Genomic DNA, 16,989 nt, shown 5'->3' with positions numbered 1-16,989 from the left:
CCTTTAGTATGAGTATGTTTTATGTCTCTTGTTTCTATTAAAATTAAAAGTATTACTATTAATGTAATTCCTTTTAAATCAAGTAATATTTTTAACTGAAATTAACTACACCTGAGTATAATAATGCCAAATTTAGAAACAAATCAGTGACATCCATAACATAGAGATTAAGGGAAGGGAACTTAAGATAAATCCTGTACATTCAATCTGAATCGTGGTGACCCCACTTATTCTTTTTAAGTTTTGAACTCTGTTGGTTGTTTTTTTTGTTAAGAAATATCTTCTTTTTTACTTTCCAAATTATCCGGCAGGTACGAGTATGTATGTCCCACGTCTAAGATTATACTATCTAGATTTATTTATTGGCTACTATATCTAGTATTTTTTCAAGTGTAAGAAGTATTTTGGAATTCTGGGTACAAACTATGAGAGAAGTTTGAAATTTTGTGGATAATTTGGTAGAAAAAAAAGCGCAGACCAAAATATTAGCTTTCGATTATTTTCGTTATAAACATCTTTTCTTATATACCTAAATGTAAGGTTTCCAGAAAAAAATAGAATGGAATCAATTGTGATTAGGTATAGGAGCTTTAAGGCATAGTTCCTAAAAGTCTAGCCTAATCCAATGGAGAATCCTAACTGTTCTATCCATTGAAAGTGTGGTTAGGTTTGCATTGTTGGATAATAACTTCGGATTTTTTTTTTGTCGTAGCACACATATCTAGTGTGTCCCTGACCGGTTTCGGACTCTCAATTCATTCATAAGAGGTAGATTGATCAGTTTTTTTTGCAAAGATTTCCACTTCACTTATCGTTTTCGTCTCCATACTTCACTTGCTGACCGAGCTAGAGTAGTTAGTTGGTGACTGTGTAAGGGCTTAGGACATAGGCCTTACCCTAACCCAATTGAACACCCTAATTCTTCTGTCCATTGAAAACATGGTTGGGTACGAGAAATACTGGATTATTACTCTATGACTGAAAGTCAACAATTGTAGATTGAGACGAAAACATATGTGAAGTCAGAAGTCAGAACAAAACTAATTAATCTATCTATCTCTAATGATTGATTATAATTCGAAACAGCTCTGGAATGCAATATGCTGCGACGGTTAAATCTTTAAATCTATCAGCCTTTGTTACAATACTTTTCAATTCCATCAGAGATAGATGGATTTAAATATTTTCTTGTGTATTATTAAATCCAGACTGAACTCTCTTAACCAGCACTGCACATTTCTCTAAGATAAGAATGACACTATTCCATACCTTCTCAACTTTATACCTCAGAAAATTTGCCTGTCAAATTACCTTCAAATTGAAGACGTGGCAATCCACAGATACATCTCCAGTAGCCAGAGCCACTTTAGGGTTAGAGTACCTAAAAAATTAAAATAAAAAAAGATAATTCCAAGTATTGAAAAGAATCACAATACTACAATCAAAGGAAAGAAAACATTAAAAACTTAACAAAATAATAATTATAGTCAGTTAAACACATTGCGCCATCTTTATGTCTTCTATAGTATCGCACGCAGAAAATGAATACTAGCAATCTGCACGCTATTATTTTATTAAGTTTTCTAATTATAGATCTGTTATATAAAAATGGAAGTGACAAAACATACTGATTGCGTAAGATATTTTTGTATTGTACTTTTTTATGTAAGTAGAAAATTATCAAAAATAATTAATAAAAGATAATAACTTCTGGACTAAGACTCTTTCATTAAAAATTTAAAAACTAAGAAATCTATTAAATATACTGCATTAATAATATTTTAATTACGGGGAAATTCTTGTTTTATTTTATTTTTAATAATGGCTTTGTAATTTACGCTTCAATTAAATATTTCAAAGAAAAACTTATATAGAAAAACGTTTTAAGGTCCTTGAGAAAATAATAATAAATATAGCATTTTCAATTTGACTTTCATATGCCCTCTATTAAAAAAGTTTCGTTCATTTAAGAAAATTAACAATTTTTACCATTAATTGTTAATACAGGAAAGTACTGTTATCATGCTTAAATTTCTAAATTGAATTTTCAGCAGAAATCTCAGTTTTGAGAAGGGCTGAGAAATGGTTTTTAGAAAGTAGTATGATGATATGTTCTTATAAAATATTTAAAAGACGAAAACATTTCAGAATGCTGAAACTATTTATCTCGATTTTGTGCCCCAGGTGACCGGAGGAACCCCCCCGACTGCGATAACTTTGAAAATAATCAGAATTCCTCCATTGGAAGAACCACTTTACCAATTAGAAGATTCAGTATTGGAATATGGATTTTTTTAAAACCTGTGCATTAATAGTTTCGTACCTCCTAATACCAATCATTTAAGTTAAACAAATATTTTTGTAAATGAAGTTAGCCACAGAATGAGGGTCTGTGTCATCTCATAGATTCTAAACCAATATTAATGAAAAGTTAATGCAGTAAAATTACTCAAATGATATCAATGAGGTATTAATGAAATGTTGGAGACTTCCCTAATTTGTGTACCTTTTCGTTTAATCAACTCCTTATAATTAACATTTTAAACCGTAATTTTTAGTTAAAGAAATAGTAAATGGGCCCACTTTTTATATCATTGCATGGTGCTATCGATTCGGAATATCGTAATTTGAACTTTTTGGCGATAATGTTAATAATATTATCTATATTTACAAGCAACTCCAAAGGAAGACAAGAACACCAACACGTGTCGAGTCTGTGACTAAAATCCTGTTTTGGAATTGACATATTTGTGAATCGAACAAGCCGATCGATTCAACCTGAGCTCCTCTGCCGATAACCTGTTCCGGATGAATATTCTAAACCTGATTTCCTTCACAACGTACGCCCGAAATGATCCGTTTTGATATGAATTAGGATTTTCATTACAGACTTCGTATACTTACGCATTTAATCAATCCTTAAACTTAACTTTTAAGTTTTACTCTTATTTACTTCGTTTAAATACTGAAATTGTAAGTTATTGTTAAGTAGTTTATATTTACAGTAGTTTGCATGTTAAGGAAAGGTAGGATATTCTGTTGACACTGGGGGGGGGTAGAGAGTAAGAAGGTGATATTCGGCGTCGTAATAGGAGTTGGTAGAGTCACGGGTGGTTTACCGTCAAGATGTACAGAGGAATCATGGCTGAAGGAACACACCTGCCCTGGCGTGCCACGGGCCAGACTTGGCCGCCTCATTCACTATGGATCCAGTCCCATTCAAACTCATTAGTTATATTTTCCGCAGTCTTTAATTATTCACTAACTTTTGTAAGAACAAACAAAAAGAAAGAAAAATAAACTTAACTGGATTCATTGAAGAGTATACTTTATTCAAGAAGTAGTTACATTCAGATTTATCTTCTTAAAATGATTCATTCTATTTGATTCAAGTTAGCAACTGGGTGTTCAATTTAGATTCATTATTAACTCCCATTGATTCTGGATGGATTTTCTTGTTCATGTTATTGTCTCCACTTAGTTTAAAAATAGTGCGCCTACAGCTATACTTAACTTTTCGTATAACAGCTTCTTTTTTTTCAGATTCCTCATGTACACTTTAAGGAAGAACGTTGTCACCTAGGAGTTAGAGCTATGAAGGCTGTTGGCATAACTAAAGAGGTAATGAACAGTTCCCTGTTCCTCAGTACTGACAGAAATATGTCTTGACAAAAAGTTCATTAACGAAATCAAATTCACTACTCGAACCTGGTAAACAAATTCTCTCCAAAACCGTAACAGGTCAAATAAGCATGCTTTCACCGTACAGTTTTAACGATTTTTACGATAATGATTCAAGAACAAACTACTACTGCGACTAATTGACAGCTTAGTTAAACTGAACACAAACGATCTGAGGTTATAAATATGTGCTGTTTAACCGAAAATCCCAAATTCATAGCGAATTCAGGTAGAACTCCCAGTGGTTTCTACACTTGGTTTGGAACACTGCCGTTCTCGCGACGAATTCTCCTCCTTTGGATGTAGCTGAAACATCAGCCTAACACATGGCAAATCGTATGACATGCTTACCCTTCAACCTTTTTGTCTTTTTGTTTAATCCGATGCACGTCATTTACACCGTTAGCCCTCTACGGGTCTCCAGACAGTGTTTCCATCGTTATAGATAGTACTGACAATGAGCTTCTTTTTGGTAGCTCTGGGAATACCAATATATTACTGGAAATAACTTGAGGGCGTTGGTCGACCATTACTTAGCGTCGTCTCCTCCATCCCAAAACCTCGCTTTTTCCAAATAAACTTTTACTGGACCATATCCAGAAGCATCCTTTGGTGGGCTTACCATATTGTAAGATAAAAGGTTGTTCCTCTCGCACACATTTTTAACTGTAACCAAAATCTTATTGCATAATCCTCAAGTAACCCCTAAAAGAAATATCAACTTTAGACTTCTACAGATCAATGGGTAAACAAATAGTCACCTATACGCAGAAATGTACAGCGGAGGTGTCAGACTCAATTTAAACACGGATCAATTGGTGCTACAGGCAAAATTCAAGCGGGCCTCATCACATTTACAAATTTTGTTAAATTTATATTCTAAAGTGAGGATTCAAGAATATGGATAGGATAATTAAAACACCATATAATTGTATTTATAAAGCGAAAATTATTCCTTTTTTACCCGAAACTTGACCAGCGATTTCCTCGTACAAGTTTTGCTATATCTGGATTCAAAGACAGAGAACATAAGAATATCTTTGGGGAATCCTTACTTCTTTTTGTCTCTTAAAACCGAATCATTCCGGAATTCCTCTTAGTGTGGCAGACATATCGCCTCCAAACGTGGCCGGAACTGAGTTACCGTGTTTATACTCGCCCGCAGGCCTCCAGGTAAGGCACTAGGCGTCTGTATACTCTTCTTCGCAGTTCAAGGGTTAACAAGGGAATTTTGTCTACGTTATTGCCTCTATCTCTCCCTCGAAGCGCTATTTTTTCTTAAAAATATTTTCTATTTTCATTTTCTTTCAAAACAACTTGGGCCACAAAAAAAATTACCTCAGGAGCTGCAGGGCCGCCAGTTTGACACCCCTGATGTACAGGATAGCTTAAGACTCAAAATATCTGGTGAAACTCAAAATAAAACAAAACCATAAGTCGGATTTGTGAAAGTAAAGTTATTTTCCCCTCAGTAAAGACTTGTAACTAGTTTTCATCATGCAAAGAACATGATGAGTTCTTAGTAGAAGGATATTTTACCCGTTATATCCGACTGTTGACTGTAATTCTCCTTGGATGGGCAGGTGCCCTAAGGAGACTATCGCTCTCTGTCGTTCGCTCTCTCTAAACTCCTCGCTACAATAATAATATAATAATAATAACAAGAAGTTGTGGAGTGTGCTGGAAGCGTGGCGTTCTGCTTGGTATAAGACCAACAGAGCAAAACCGTCGTACATCCACCTTTAGTACACACCACTATTTGAGTTTCCTTCAGCTACATCTCTCCGACTAGAGAACTTTTCTTTTATTTCATGTCTATTGTTATTTAAAAGTAGGAGCAAAAACACATACAGTACACCGTCTACCAGCTACTAGACTAACCATAGACAAGCTTTTCCAGTCATTTTCTTGAAGGAAATTCTTTAAACTTCCCGTCTGCTTTTCCTTCAAAGAACTTTCTTCCAGTTGTATTTAATGTCCCACTTCAAAAAAAACCAAAAAAAAAACCAGTCTTTAAAACGTATTTCCGGGATCCATTAAAGTTTCTGCGTGAAAATTAGTTTTTCATTGATCGTTTTTAAGTTAACATGGGTAAAAGAAAACATCGACAGGGATCAAGTCAGATGATTAGGGTAAATGAGAGAAAATAAATCCATTTTTGCTCTAAGTTCACGAGTTTTTTAACAGCTGGATTTTGTGACACCTTATCTTTTTGAAAGTTTTCTTAATTGTTTTTTGTTATTTTCCACTAAGAGTTTCAGCATTCACACAAGTCACAATAACTGTTTCCACTTTTAGTAGAGATCAACATGGTACATGCTCATCATCAGTGTACGTTGTTGGTGGCCTTTCATTGCGTTCATCTCTCTAGAATTTCTGACATGAACACCAATTGAAACACCTATTTCCTTCTCTTTCCGAATTAACTGCAGAATTGGCATTGGTTTCAATGTCAGTATTTCCTTAAATTTTCGTCTGTACTCGAGACTGTCGGTGTCTGTAAAAATGTTGAAATAGAACTTGTTTGTGAATGGCTGAAACTATATAAAACGGGACCAGTGTAAGATCCAAATTGGAAATACTGTTTCTCCACAATCCATCCAATATGATTTACTATTCTTTTGCATAGCGCATTCCAGACGATTTTATTTTTTTAAGAGAAGTTAAATATCAATTCTCCTTGATTCTGTTGCATGCAAACTAAATTTATCCTTTCCTAACCTAAATTATATTACAATTATGGTGGACCAGTCCAAGCAGCTAGAATATTTGCTTAGGATGATGGATAGCTACCTGAGCGATAGGCCGCTTCAGTACGAAACGACTGAGGGTATCCGACAGCTGGAGATTACGGGCGGAGCTGCGCAGGGTTCGATCCTTGGCCCAGACCTCTGGAATGTGGCTTATGATGGAATTTTGCGTATGGAAATGCCAAATGACACTTTTCTAGTTGGATATGCGGACGACATTGTAGCTGTTATCTCGGCTAGAGATATAGATGATGCTCAATTAAGGCTTAACCAGGTAATGCGCCGTACACAATCCTGGTTAGAGGATCATGGTATGGAATTGGCATCACAAAAGACGGAAGTCCTCCTCATTACAAGACGGCACATTGATACCAGAGTCCAGATGCAAGTGGGAGAAGTAGCAATGGGAACCAAAAGCGCGTTAAAATATCTAGGAGTATTCCTAGATACAAAACTAACTTTTGGGGAACATTTAAAACATGTATCTCTTAAGGCGGAAAAAACCACATCGGCACTAAGCAGGCTAATGGCCAACGTTGGAGGACCTTTGCCTAGCAAGAGACGGCTCTTGATGTCCGCGGCAAATGCTGCCATGTTATATGGCAGCGAAATTTGGGCGGAAGCCCTAAAAAAAGGAAAATATAAGAAGTGGCTGTCGGCAGTCCAAAGAAAAGGGGCACTGAGAATTATCAGTGCTTATAGGACGGTTTCCAGGTCGGCGGCCCTGGTAATAGCAGGTGTTCCCCCCATTGACTTGGTGGCAATGGCCAGAAGAAGGACCTACCAGCTGAGGGAGTCTCTAGGTAGTACCGACGCCAAAAAGAGAGCGATTGCTCGGCTGGCACAAGATTGGAGAGCCTGCTGGGCCAATGACCGCCATGGGCGATGGACGGCAAAATTAATTGTTGGCCCGGTGATCTGGGCAGAAAGGAAACATGGGGAGGTGGATTATTACCTCACACAATTCCTTACTGGCCACGGGTATTTCGCAGGATTCCTTAAAAAATAGGGAAAAGGCCGTCTGGGGCGTGTATTTACGGGGACTCGGACTCGGATGACGCCCTGCACACCTTTTTTGAGTGTACACGATGGGTACAAGAAAGAAGAAGCTTGCAGGAAGTCACCGGTCCGATAGCTCCGGACAGCATCGTCGGGTGGATGCTGGAAGATGAGGAAGCCTGGGCAAAGGTATCTTCCATTGTTAAAAAAATATTAATAAGGAAAAAGAAGGACCTCGAATTATTGTAGGTAAGGTGGAAGAATAAAAAAAAAAAAAAAAAAAAAAGAAGGAAAGTCAAGTAACGAGGCGCCATCCCGAAGTAATGCTGTTTGGCGGTTCCGGGATGGATATTTACGCCTGAAGGGGAGGGGTTTTTTTAGTGGGTCGAGCCCCACACACCCGACAGATCGTCGGAAGGTGCCTTTGGCATTTTTCCCCCTCGCAAAAAAAAAAAAAAAAAAAAGCTGCTAGAATCAGAAGTTTAATTTTTGAATGGTGTAACTTAAAAATATTGTAGTAATATCAGTGATTTCTTTCGTAATAGGGATGCCTGCTTTTTCTTTTTTTGTAATTTTGATTGACTTCTGATTTTCATACATCTTCAGCTGTAAATAGCTAAGTTGGACTTGCACTTGTTAAGTTTCTGTTCGTTGTTACTTTACTTATTTGACTTTACATGGGGATGGTTACAGAGAATTCAAAAATCTGTTCAATCGTTCAGAAATAATTAAGTAATTAAAAGGTGGTACTGAAGTAATGCTTAGTAAATTACATGATAATACTTGTGTATTGTTGCCACTTTGTACGTACTTAATGGTACTAACTCTTGAAGGTAACTAGCTGGTAAAGATTATCCCAATATTGGATGTCAGTATTGTAAAGTTCAGACATCAACGCATCAACAAATAATAAAAAATTATAAGAGTGAACATTATCCGGAGACCAATCATCATTCCATTGAAAAATCTCCTGGTGTCATTCAGGTTTGCTTAATCAGGAAATCACAAAAACCTTCAATACCGGAAACAAAAATTTGAAGAAAAAAAAATGAAGTACAAATGAGGAACTAAATTTTATATTTGACTTTTGAAAACGTTAAAAAACAAACAAATATCATTGCAACGGTAAGTAATTTTCACGTCACACTACGTGAAGAGTTTCGCATCAAAAAACACGATCTTACAGAAAGTTAACTGCTCTTTTAACAAGAGTTATTCGCCTATAAGAGTGGTGAATACCGTTTAAATACGTAACTGAGAGTTTGTCACGGTTCTGACACTTCTCTCATACTAATATAAAACGCAAGTTTTTACATAATTTATATTAAACAAGTCATTATTGACCATCAATAAATTTTTTTTTAAATTACCTAATGAGTGGCTGACTAGATTACATAAAATTCAGAAAATAACTTAAAATCTATCAAATGTTTTAAAGAATTAAATCTTAAAATTGTTAACGATTTCCCTAAGAGCTTCTTACAGCTCATTGTACGGTGATGGACAGGGGTGTGTAACGGCAGAATACTGTCCGGGGGGTCGGAAGTGTACTGAATAAAGCTCCGGGCGCTAATGATTTCAGATGTTGATGCGCCTTACTTGAAAAAAAAAATTACCTAACCTTGAGTATTAATTAAATGTTTCCTATGACGTCTAAAATCACTGATATTAATTCAATATTTATTTTTTTTAAATTTAAAATTAGTCTCCAATGTCAATGAATTAATCCAAACCTAATTTATAAATTTCTTCCTCAATCTAGCGGATCACCTGATAATCCTTCAGGTCCCCTCTCTTCTCAACCTCTTCCCTCTACCTAGAGACTGCAAGCACTGGCTGGGTTCTCTCATAATGTCCTCCCTGTTGTGTGGTCCTGAACTACGTACTCGATGACAAACTGTATTGTGTATTCTACGTAAACACAGTTGCTGTTGTACAAAGTGTACAGTTAAAAATAAACCGAAATATGTAAATAAATAAATTGCTTAATTGTGGTGAATGCCGACTATGGTTTTCCTCCTGCGTAAGCATTTTCATAATTAGGTTGAATATATGAATTAATTTATTAGAAAAATAATTAAAAACTCCTTTTTTCTTTTAGCTAATTATTTAATAACATAAATTTGTAAATATTAATCTTATCAATAAATCATTATTGTCCTTAACCAAAATCGTTGAACGTGAAATTAACATGTTTCACTGCCCAAAAACATAAAGATAAATAACGAATTGAATTAGTTAATGAATTCAAAAAAAAATCTTCCATTTTAAAGAAAATATAAATTAGGAAACATAACTTCTTCTATTGATCTGTATTTCTATAATAATGAGTCCCATTATTGAACTAATTTTAGTGAAGAATGTTTCAACTTTAAGCTCTATATACGCTTAAATAGTAAGTTTTCCTATTTATATTGCTCAAGATTATGATTCCATTGTTATCAGAGCTTCTATCGGTGTTCTCTACGACAACTTTCTTCCTAAAGAGCTGATGTGAGTTTATTAAATATCTCGCATAAAACAAACAATAGGCAAAACAAGAAAATGTATTATTCACTTTCATTAAATTCTGTTAAAAGCATTACAATTTAGGCAGCATTGTTAAAAGATTTCTTTTATGGTAACTTTTACTCATAATACGGCGCAACTAGATACTAACCAGCACTGTACAGTTTTATAATCTGAAGTAGAATGAAGTACTTCCCTTCCAAGTCTTTTTAAAAAGTTTTTCATTCCGTTGCTTGCATTTTCTTTTACAAATTGAGTAATTATTTAGTTTTATTTTAAAATTACATTCTTTTGAATTTTAAGACTATTTTTGTTTCACACATTTTTAAGTACAAATAATATGAAGTTTATTTGGTTGCAATTAAAAAAGAACTTGCTGAATTAAATTCTATGGGTAATCCATCATCTTTAAGGAATCATCAGCAATCATCAGAAGCTCGCAGGATGTTTCAGTCGCCGTGCAGGCTTTAAGCAGATCTGATCTCTTTGTTTTATTTGAAGTAATCTAAAAGAATAAGAAAGAAATATCTTGTTAGTGGTAAATTTGATAAAAAAAATAAGGAAAAATAGTTTAATGAGCCAAATTTTAGTTTCTTAGGTTCTTTGACTTTATCCAGAAAAGAAATAAAGAAAAATGAGAAGTCGAACAAATTACACGTGTTCTGTAAAATTTTAATGATCGAACATAATTTTAACCGCCGACAAATTAAAAGTTCATTTTCTTTCCGTTAATTACTTTAATTTGACTTAAACTACAGGCAAGTAATAGTCGCTGGAATAGTAATTTCTACTTTTATTTCCTTTGCGGGGGGGTTTGGAAATGAAGAACGGAATCGTTAAACTGTAGTTTGTGAGAGGGGGTAGGCGTTTGAAGAGCGGAAGAGAGATGGATCTGCCAGAAGATCAAAGTTGTTCTACTGTAAATTACAAAGAAGAAAAGTGTAATTTGCATCTAGTTGAAGAAGTGACTACTATCATCGATGGTCGAGGTAAACAGAGCATGGTGCCATGGTTGAGGGATAGAGCATGATATGACGTCATGTAATATACTATAAACTAATGACGTCTTTGGAATAGTAGTTGTTCAAGTTCAGTAAAGGACGTTCAACTTATCCAGGGGTAACTGATTCTTCCGCTGCTCTGGATAGGTCAACCTCAACGTTACGATAGAAGGGTACACCTTCTTATTCCCTTTCAGAATTACACACACTGATAATAAGGTTACTTTTTTGTCGGGTTCAATCAGTGTGAATGGTTACAGTCTTTGCGGTATAGTTTCCCTTTAAATTCATTAAATCAAATCTCTTTTCTTCGTGAAGGCTTAAAAGGAAAACTTTCGTGAGGCGCCCATCGTGGGTTACGGTACCTAGGTCCGGGGGTTTTGAAAGGAACAGTTGCAGAAGTTCAGGCAATAATCTGCAGCTTTTTTTAATTTGCTTGTGCTTTTTTAAACGATTCTAAATATTAAATTATACTTCTTCTTAGTCGATTACTTCATTCACCCTTTAGTGTAAAGGCTTTTTAAAAGGACGGCCATAGGTCTCTGTACCTGGCCATGATTCTGGCTTTCGCCAAAGTGCTCTGGGATCTTCTATGAAAAACTTATTCCCAGGAGTCCTACTTCCTCTTCTGAAGACACTTCGCTGTCACTTTTGTTTCAATTTTTTTTACTTTACGGGTTTCATCTATCTGGCAGATATGTCTGTACCATCATAGCTCTACATTTATCCCCATACTTATCTGTGTTTGCAAATCGTGGTTCCTTAAAGATTCGAACAAGAGCAGACTATAAGCCTGTGAAATGCGATTTCAGATGAAGGTAGAAGAAAAAAACTAGGCGAGTCTGCATTCCACGACCATCAGCTCTTCGTTGAAAATTATATTATACAGCTAATTATCGTATAAATATTCATACAAACTTAAACACTCCACATTTTTAGCTGTATCAAACTAGCAACTCAGATATTCATACTTTAATTTGAGAAATTTTATTATATTCTATTAATTCATCTTTAAAAACATTGACTTCCGGAATAATGGTGTTATAATTTAAAGAACTGAGCATCTTTTTTGTGGAGAGTGCTGATCAATTTATCTCTGTTGATTGCACTTTTTGACGCACCACTTCGACCTTTTCTATCGTAACTTTTTTGAATGGTAGAACCATCCCTATTCCTTCAGAATTCCAGAATGTCCAGAATTCCTTCAATCCTGAGCACCCAACTTTTTTTCTACAGAGTTGTGATAAATCGACTTGTTTCTTCTTTCTTGGCAATGGTGTACCTGATGCTCGATGGTGGAATTTTAATGTATCCTCTCTGAAACCCGCATAACTTCTTACCAACTCAATAAGAAACAGAAAATAATTATTTAAAAAAGTAGTGGCCCAATTTTTAAGCTTTCTGAAAACGATCTTAAATATAAATCAATTATAATTGAAGAAATATAATCATTTAAGCAGCCCTAATCTTATCTTTGTTCTTAGGTATCTAAAGATGTTGGACATGCAGCTGTACAGGAACTAAGAAATTACAAGACAACTTAATTTTAAGGTAAAAACAAACTTATGGAACCCTACACGTAAACATTTTTATAAAACTTTTAACTATCTTTATTATGGAAGTTGGCGAAAAGTTAACACTACTTTGAAACCTACCAAATTAATAGAGCGTTCCCAAGAGGAAAGTGCGCTTTCTTTGGAAAACTAATTCTATTCTTTCGCTCCCCCTCTTCCGTCTCGTGCAGTGTTTATTTTATCTTTTTATTATTTAGTTTTTATCACTCCATTCTTAAGAAAATTATGTCAATTTTGTTTTGCAAAATTTCTAGTAAGTTTGTTTATTTGTGTGGAGTTTTTACTTTTCCTAGATAACATCAACTGCTTTGAAAACATGTTGGTAGAATTATAAAAAGTAGTGAGGATTAATGTCGGGTATTCTAAACCATTCTGTTGGGTTTCCTGTTTGAGCAATCTTGACTTCCTTGTTGTGCTGTGACGGACATAAATAAAAATTAAGTAGTACTGCATTGTAATTGAGGGAAAAATCAATTCAGCATCATGTACTCATAATCTAGTAAACTTTCAACTAAAAACAGAGGTACCTAACATGATTTTGAGGAGAGAAATTAGTAAATATCCGCCTTACCTTTTTGTAAACATCATTAGATAGCATTCAAGTGTATTTGCATTAATATTTAAATAATCATAAAGACTGTTAAGGAAGAAAGATTATTGCCAATTTTCTAGCTTTGTTCATGTTCTGGGTGGCAGTGCTTCGAAATATCAGATGTACAACTTTTTGTCAGTTTTAGTTTTGGAGTAATGCTGAAATTTTATCACTTATTTCGGATTCAGTTGATTTCAGACCGGATATTTTTGCTGAAAACTGAAAATTGAGAAAACTGCACAATCATCATACTTCCTCTAATTTGGCGTACTTGATTACTTAAAAGGAATATCAATGTCATCATTTTTTTAAAAAAAACTTTGAGCTTCAGTGAAATTTATGAATAAAGATTTTATGTAGTGTTATATGGGAGCGAATACTGGGTTTTGACCCATGAGAGCAAGACAGCCTTGAGAGTATGGGAAAGAAAAGTATTAAGGAACAGATATGGTCCTGCAAACGAGGGAGATTGATGGAGAATCCGCACCAATTTGGAACTGCAAACTCTTTATTGAGATACAGACATCGTTCAATGTATTAAAAAAAGGAAGATTGAGTTGGTTAGGACATGTGGAGAGAGAATGGTGAATAATAGAATCCCTAAACGCCTTTTATATGGAAGGCCCGGAAGCGTCAGAAGTAGAGGTAGGCCAAGACAGAGATGGCTTGATGACGTAACAGAGGATTTATGGAAAATGGGTGTGCGCAGGTGGAGACTAAAGACTCTTGATAGAGGTCAGTGGAGAGCCTTGATTGAGGAGGCCCTGGTCTTTTCAGAACTGTAGCGCCGAGGAAGGAGAAGAAAAAAGATTTTACGAAGTAACGAAAGATAAAAATTAATTACTAAAAGATAAAGTGTCGTGGTCGGAGGCGACTAGCATACATATTTTACTATTATGTTCTCATATTAAATATTAAATAATATTCAAGGCTTGGAACGGTAATCGAACCCAGTGCCACAATACATCTTAGCTTTGCGGCCGTCGCCTTCAACCGCTCGGTTATCGAGGCGACTAAAATGATTACTATATCGCATGGAAATTTCCTTGAGACAAAAGGAATTCTACGCTGCGTGGAAACAATATGTTGGTATTATCAATATGATGTACGTCATCAAATTAAATGAATTAACCAATAGTGCGGTGGTTGTGTGCTGCTCGCCGCGCGTGCTACGCCATATACAAATTGAATAGAAACGATGGCGTGTGCCTCATCCTGTACTCCAGCAAAATCTACACACAAATTACTCGGTAAGGTTGTTTTTCCTCTGTTCATTCTGTATACAATATTGTGTATTCTTAATGAGATGTCTGTAAGAGTGTTGTTATTGTTATTGTGTATGCGCGTGCGTAGTTAGTCTGTTCGCCAAGCGTGTCCGCCGCAATTTAATAATCACTGATTTCTTCCAGTACGTACCGTGTTCCTGCTGTACTATGCGAGAGAGCGCTTATTCGCCATCTCTTTCTTGACTCCTTGTCTTTATCTAGTTGGCCATTGTTCCCTTACTCACTTCACTCTTACCTCTCTCATCATCAATGGACAATACCTTTGTCTTAGGACTGAACTCCATTCTTATTGGATATCTAAGGAACGCCTTTATTCTCACCAAATCCTATATCGAAGGTACATCAGTTTTCACAGTTCTGCAGATTGCAAAAACTTTAAAATAATACTTTAAACATTCTTGAAATTTGGAACTTCAAATGAAACGATAGTTGACTTCATTGTTATACAATAGCTGGCTGGGCTATCTTTAAAATAATAGACAGGAGATTCGAAAAGATAAGAACTCCTTTTAGAGACTTTTCGTCTTGCAAGTCTGGGAAGCGAAAAATTTCTGGTTAAAGGCTCTTGTGGATGAGTATGTGTGGATTCACTTCGCAGCCTCCAGGCTCTCTTTTAGCAGGCTTATCTTTCCAACAGTCTTAAGTCACTTGAATGAAATAGTTGTTTAAAAAATCTACATTTTGGAAAGATGTGAGCTTCCAGTCTGATGAGGATGAGACAGATCATGAATAGATTTTGTTGGTTATCTCTTAGGACTTCCTTACAAACTTACATCTTCCAGGGTGCTGTAGTGTTCAGTGTACACCAGGTCTCAGCAACCTGTGGCTCGCGGTACGAAATTGTAGAAGGTTGTAAGGAATATGAGGACTGTACCTCAACAGTATGATTGTTGGAATGATGTTTAGACATATTCATGAAGATACGATATTAACTCTTAGTACAAGCATAAAAGAGTTAAAACATATACTCAGACTATAGTTTACTTTAGGCTGTAGCATTTTATTTTACATTTTAGAGGTTTTTATGCAATTTTTTCCTCTAATCAAAATTTTACTTCCTTTTTAGCCTGTGTGATAATACTAAGACTGTGTAGGAGCTAGAATTTCTTTGTTGATACTCCTGTAAATACTTTGTAGTTTCTTTATAAATAAATTGAAAATAATAATGATAATATTAATAAAAAAATAATAATGTTTAGACATATGAATCGCGTTAGATGTTTACTGTTACGATGTGGTTCTTGTTATGATTGTGATAGTTCAAAAATGCCTGGGTAAATATGAATAGTTCAGCTCTATCAGCTCTGGTGGCGCACGAATATTTGATAATTTTGAGGCTGTACTATAAAATTTAAATTCCAAAACAAAAAATCCCCAAAAAAGAAGCCTTCTTGGTATGTTGGTCTCTCTATCGCAGAACCTCTAAAAAAACACCTTCCATCTACCTTGGTACATTCATGCTCTGCATTATTCTTCGCTGTCATAGGGCTAAACATGGTGACATAGTGCTGATTCCTACCACATTTCGCCCTTGATTCTCCCTCGTATGCAAGCCAAAAGCAATCATAGTAGCTGAAGTTGTAAGTACATTTAATACCTCATATTTAATAGCCACGTCAATCTCTGCACTCTTTTGTGGGTACATCAGAAATTTGACAGGTTATGTGATGAAGTTAAGTTCCAGAAATCCTCCACCGTCCAAAAAAGAAGGCGATGTCTTAAATTCTTTGAATTTACTTCTTTTCATGGCTTTCATCTTGGTCAGGGCCGAAATGGTTTTACGCTTTCATCTGATTGGTGTAGGGATAAAAAAATTATTTTCTTTGAGCAAGGTTGTTTTCATTTCCGACCGGAACTTAGCGCCCCTTACTCCAATCCCTACAAAAAAGTCATTGACAAACTTTTGTTTAGAAATCAACACCATTTAACTAAAGTTTTTGGTCATAAAAACAAGAGAATCATCAGTACTTTTTGTTGTAGCGTTTTCTTGCTTTAAAAATGTTTTAGAAAAGAAGTAGATACTGTTTACACGGGTCGGTAATCATTAAGTAAAGGTGTATTTTTTTACAATTTCTTCTTATTCCAGAAGATGACTAAAAGGTGTTGACATTGGTATTCTTTTTTTAAAGTGATAATTGTAGCAGACATCTAGACTTGGATGGTTTTTGGTCGATTGATCGTCTATATGTCCTTTCCACCTGCTCTCCACTTTGAACCACATGAAGGGATGTCCATAGGTCCGTAACATGATCCAATGGAAATAAAGTGAAACCGCGACATAGTTAACATCTGTAACCTTAATCATGGTCCGTCCACACCTGTACGTTAGACCAATCACACCGCCACCAATCATGACTTGTAAGTATCATCACCGCTTATGATGGGATGGAAATATTGATCGATACCTTTAGAAGATCAGATCATTATCTGTAATGAAACTGAAGGCGCCGCTGTAGCCAGACAATGGTAACGAAAAAAAATAAATAGCATTGTAATTTTCTGTTGAACTGGAAAGTTTAACTGGACTCGTTTAAGGTTGAGTTAGAAATAGTTTTACTAATAAATAAATTTGTTTTAACCTTTCACGATTTCACCTAC

At 35.4% G+C, this 16,989-nt stretch overlaps 1 protein-coding gene and 1 long non-coding RNA gene across 2 annotated transcripts in view; one reads left to right on the top strand and one right to left on the bottom strand.

Annotated features, from left to right (window-relative positions):
- LOC141450889 (uncharacterized) overlaps positions 1 to 16,989 on the bottom strand; it is a 500,259-nt gene that overhangs the window by 274,692 nt on the left and 208,578 nt on the right. The window lies entirely within an intron of this gene.
- LOC141450883 (probable isoaspartyl peptidase/L-asparaginase GA20639) overlaps positions 1 to 16,989 on the top strand; it is a 71,689-nt gene that overhangs the window by 13,777 nt on the left and 40,923 nt on the right. The window contains exon 3 of the mRNA XM_074121771.1: positions 12,424 to 12,490. The gene's annotated coding sequence lies outside the window, so the exon portion shown is untranslated. The remainder of the gene's footprint in view (positions 1 to 12,423; positions 12,491 to 16,989) is intronic.

The sequence above is a fragment of the Rhodnius prolixus genome, unplaced genomic scaffold, assembly GCF_049639745.1.
Source record: "Rhodnius prolixus isolate KJV_2025 unplaced genomic scaffold, Rpr scaffold_8, whole genome shotgun sequence".
NCBI lineage: Eukaryota > Metazoa > Arthropoda > Insecta > Hemiptera > Reduviidae > Rhodnius > Rhodnius prolixus.
The sequence above is the reverse complement of the archived record's forward strand: the minus strand, read 5'-3'. Positions and strand labels throughout refer to the sequence as shown.